Source organism: Scylla paramamosain, chromosome 15 (assembly GCF_035594125.1).
Source record: "Scylla paramamosain isolate STU-SP2022 chromosome 15, ASM3559412v1, whole genome shotgun sequence".
NCBI lineage: Eukaryota > Metazoa > Arthropoda > Malacostraca > Decapoda > Portunidae > Scylla > Scylla paramamosain.
The window spans coordinates 4138512-4143444 of NC_087165.1; the positions used below are offsets into that span (position 1 = coordinate 4138512).

The following is a 4933-nucleotide window of genomic DNA, read 5'->3' on the forward strand; positions in this document are numbered from 1 at the left end:
CATGGAAAATATCTTGAACCCCTGGGGGGACTCGAACCCCCAATCCCTGGCTTAGGAGGCCAATGCCTTATCCATTAGGCCACAGGGGCTGCTTGGTAAGTGATAGCAGCAGCAGCAGCAGCAGCAGCAGCAGCAGCAGCAGCAGCAATAGTAGTAGTTGTTGTTGCAGTAGTAGGTTGTTGCTGTTGTTGCAGTTGTAGGTTGTTGTTGTTGTTGTTGTTGCAGTAGTAGATTGTTATTGTTGTTGTTATTGCTGTTGATGTCGTTTTTGTTGTAACAGTAATACCAGTAGCAGCAGCAGCAGTACCAGTAGTAGTAATAGTAGTAGTAGTAGTAGTAGTAGTAGTAGTAGTAGTAGTAGTAGTAGTAGTAGAAGTGGTAGTATTAACAGCTGCAGAAACAGCCGCAGAAGCAGCAGCAGCAGCAACAGTAGTAGTAGTAGTAGAAGTGGTAGTATTAACAGCTGCAGAAACAGCCGCAGAAGCAGCAGCAGCAGCAACAGTAGTAGTAGTAGTAGAAGTGGTAGTATTAACAGCTGCAGAAACAGCCGCAGAAGCAGCAGCAGCAGCAACAGTAGTAGCAACTGTTATAGCAATAGATGTTTTTGCACGATACAAGCAATAGCAGTAGGAAAGATGGAACAGCAGTGGTGATAATGATAACAAAGCACATGTTGATAATGACAGTGATGGTCGCAGCAACACTTAGCAGCGCCAGTACACAACAAAGGCAACACACAATGAAAACATCAATAAGAACAAGTCACATCACTACTACCACTACTACATACTATTACTATTACTACCAATATCATTACCACCACTGTTATTTCCACACACCTAGTAACCTAAAAAACCCTAATATACATCCAATATTTTCTCTATTCTATTTACTTAACCATTCTTTACAAGCAGCGCACGGCGACCTTTACCATCACAATACAGAGAGCGCCATTTAGTATTCTCTTTTTTTTCACACTTCTCTTTTTCAATCTACATGTACAAATCTTTACTGCCCTTTGTTGCTGTGGTCACGTTTTCGCGGCGGTATGTATCATGCCATTATTACAATCTCACTATAATTTGCCGCGCCAGAGAAGCGGGAGGAAGAGATTTGACGGAGAGAGAGAGAGAGAGAGAGAGAGAGAGAGAGAGAGAGAGAGAGAGAGAGAGAGAGAGAGAGAGAGAGAGAGAGAGAGAGAATTAAGTGCTAATCCATATACTCGAAATGAATGGTGAGATTCTTTGACTGGTAAACATGGCTAAATTCTCTCTCTCTCTCTCTCTCTCTCTCTCTCTCTCTCTCTCTCTCTCTCTCTCTCTCTCTCTCTCTCTCTCTCTCTCACCGCTCATTTGAATTAATAATGGGAGTAAAAATTCAATCAGTTTCTTGCTTCGCCTCAAAGACAAAGTCACAAGGAGACCCGCTCGGTTGCTGACTTACGAGGCTTGTACCTTCGTCTTGCGAGGGGGAGAGAGAGAGAGAGAGAGAGAGAGAGAGAGAGAGAGAGAGAGAGAGAGAGAGAGAGAGAGAGAGAGAGAGAGAGAGAGAGAGAGAGGAAGAATAAAATGAGAATACACGTGTGATACCAGGAAACAATTTGAACTACGAGAGTAACAAGAGTCTGATTTGATCTGCTTATTCTACAGAGTGAACGTGGAAGAGGGCAGGGTGGAAGATAAAGCAAGGGGGGAAGTAGGTAGGGAAGGAGGGACTGAAGGGAGGGAGGGGACGGAAAGGAGGGAATAAGAGATGAAGAAAAAGGTAGGAAGGCTAAAAGGAAGAGGAAATAGAAGAGGAAGAATACTAGAGGAGAGGAGGGAGCGGGTGAAGGACAGATGCAACAAAGAAGGAAGGAAAGAAGAAATTAGCTAGAAGAGACGAAGTGGGGGAGGAGGAGGAAGGAAGGAAGGAAAGAGAGAAGAAAGGAGAGAAACAGTGAGAGTTCAAGAGGGAAGAAAAGAGAGAGAACTGGAGATAGGAAATGAAGGGAAAGAGAGGATAAAAAGAGGCATGGAAGGAGATAAAGAGGAAAAGAAAGAGAGCAGGATGTGAGGGGAGAGGCAGAGGAAGGGGGATGGGGAGGAATAGGGAGATACCTCATAATTCTTACCTCCCACTGACCCCGTTACTCTCTTTCTTTGTCACTTTTATTTCTTCCTTATTTCTTTATTTCTGTTTATTTTCTCTCGTTGTTTTGCTTCTTTCGTTTTAGTTTAGAGTCACTAATGTGTACAGTCAGTACTACCGCAGAAAGAGAGAGAGAGAGAGAGAGAGAGAGAGAGAGAGAGAGAGAGAGAGAGAGAGAGAGAGAGAGAGAGAGAGAGAGAGAGAGAGAGAGAGAGAGAGATGAATGGATTCTTAAAATGGTCTTTCAGTTAAGAGAAGGGGAGGAGGGAGGGAGAGGAAAAAAATGTGGAGGAGGAGGAGGAGGAGGAGGAGGAAGTAGAGGAGGAGGAGGAGGAGGAGGAGGAGGAGGAACAGGAGGAGAAGAAAAGAACAAGAACAAAAACAAGAACATGAAGAACAAGAACAAGAAGAACAAGAACAAGAAAAATACAAGAACAAGAAGGACAAGAACAAGAACAAAAACAAGACCAAGAAGAAGAAGAAGAAGAAGAAGAAGAAGAAGAAGAAGAAGAAGAAGAAGACGAAGAAGAGAAAGAAAACGAAAAAGAATAATAATAAGAATAAGATAAGAATAGTAATAATAATAATAATAGTAATAATAATAATAATAATAATAATAATAATAATAATAATAATGATAATAATGATAAGAAGAAGAAGAAGAAGAAGAAGAAGAAGAACCATTTGGCAAGTAGCTAATCCTATGCACATACCTCCAATCCCTCCCATCCTGTCACGTAAACATTGATGGTTTAGTGTGGCATTTACTGAGGTATTCTCAACGAGCTGAGGCTGCCGCCGCCAAGCCTCCTTACGGCATCTTTGTGGTCGCGGGGAAGCCCAGCGAGGGAGAGAACAGATGGCTGAGACAACGCGAGTGGAAAATTGGTGTTAATAAGATGGAGTTAGAGTGAAAATGTAGGAATAGTAAACTCTCTCTCTCTCTCTCTCTCTCTCTCTCTCTCTCTCTCTCTCTCTCTCTCTCTCTCTCTCTCTCTCTCTCTCTCTCTCTCTCTCTCTCTCTCGTGTATGTTCCAAAAGACGCAGAAAGGATGGTTCATATTCACAGTTCACAACAGATTACTTAATTATTTTATCATTTTCTCATCAAACACAAGAAGAAAAGGTTATCGACATCCAGTGCAAGCTTGTAACGTAATACTTCCGAAGAAAAGAGACCTAAAGAACTAAGAAATGATTGCCCTCACTAGCTTATCATACAGACTTTTCTTCAAGAGACCTCATTAGTAGACAGTGCTATTATAATCCACCCACTTGTCTAATCTATACAAAGTAACTCTATATTTAAGTTTTGTGGAGTAGGGACATTTAAAAGACCCAAATAGAACAAGAAGCTCTTACTGTGGAGCAATACCTCGGCTATATTTTTAATGAGCAATGGACAATGAAGAGAACTGATGAAGAAGGAAAAGAATGATCGTAGTGCCATTCTTAAAGTAAATAAATAAATAAATAAATAAATAAATAAATAAATAAATAAATAAAGTAAGAAAACCATAGAGAAAGAGCGATTTATTTATTTATTTATTTTTTTGTTTTGTTTGACGAGCCATTTTGCGTAATCCAGTTATTAGGGTAACTAAACTAGACATACTCCAGTAACAGGCGGCAATTGCAGTACAAGATTCATGTATGGAAAGACACAGAACTTAATTGCAACACTATCAAGAAAAAAAAAAAAAAAAAAAAAAAAAAAAACAAGACGTTCAGATGAAAAGTTAAAGAAGTGCATAGTGAATACTTACGTAGAAGTTAAAGATTTGCAGACATCCCGTAATCCCAGACTGTCACAAGACTTGCTGGGAATCAATACTGGCCTGAAAAGAAAGAAGATTATTAAAGGGAGTTTGAGCGTGGATGGAGGCAAGTTTTATACGTAATGCCAATGAAAAATAAGAAAACAAAACTTATTATTAAACATGAATGAACTTTTTAACTGGTACGGTCGTGTCCTTACCTAATGTTCAAAGTACTTTCGAAATATGTTTCCGTGGGTACACAGAAAATAAAGAGAGAAGAGGAAGGTAAGTCTACCTTTTCTAAGTTACAAAAAAGTTTAGGGAGCTTCAGTACAAGGCCATAAATGTCTATGTGAGGAGTTATTTCTCTGGCAGTGAACAGACTAACAACTCAGTGGTGCACAGGCCAGAGACTCCAGAAATGCACAGCTGTATGAATATATGAATAAATAATGTTAAGCAATTGACAAGCAAACATATATATATATATCTTTTTATTTAAACCTTATAAATACACAGGAAAAAAAAAACATTAAATTACAGAAAGAAGTTGAGTTCTTAAGCTAAAAATGATCATATGTCATTTATTTTCAACTTGCTTTTAAATAGTCTGACATATTTAAACCAATATGCTAGAAGGGCAAAACTTACTGCCAGGGGAGGCGATGCTTGGAGATGTAACCTATGAACGAGAGGCGTCGAGACCACGTAAATCACTGCCACGCAAACTGAGAAAAACACAGAGAGCAAATTCAGACGACAGTGTTGCAGATAAACCCAAAAATCAAACCTGGATAAGAGTGATAAAGGTGATAAGAACGATAAGAACATAAGTTATCATACAAATTAATATATACGAGTAAAACAAAATTAACGTGTGGTGACTAGTGAGAGGAGGACGAGATAATGAACTGGTGAAGCATAGTCGTTGAGCAAGTGAATTCTAAGCAGAGGAAGGAACACTAGAGGAGCGATTGAGAGGTGAGAGAAGAGGAAAACTCTCAAGATACAAACAAGCAAAAAGAGTAACACTGCTTCACGAG

The 4933-nt window shown here is 39.7% G+C and overlaps 1 protein-coding gene and 1 non-coding gene across 2 annotated transcripts in view; both read right to left on the reverse strand.

Moving 5' to 3' along the window:
- Nucleotides 1–4620, reverse strand: part of LOC135107289 (uncharacterized) — a 322315-nt gene extending 317695 nt beyond the window's left edge. The window contains exons 1-2 of the transcript XR_010271687.1: nt 4542–4620; nt 3897–3968 (exon numbers count right to left, since the gene is read on the reverse strand). The gene's annotated coding sequence lies outside the window, so the exon portion shown is untranslated. The remainder of the gene's footprint in view (nt 1–3896; nt 3969–4541) is intronic.
- Trnar-ccu (transfer RNA arginine (anticodon CCU)) lies at nt 17–89 on the reverse strand. The gene has a single exon. It is a non-coding gene; the product is annotated as a tRNA-Arg (tRNA).
- Nucleotides 4621–4933: the final 313 nt, after the last annotated feature.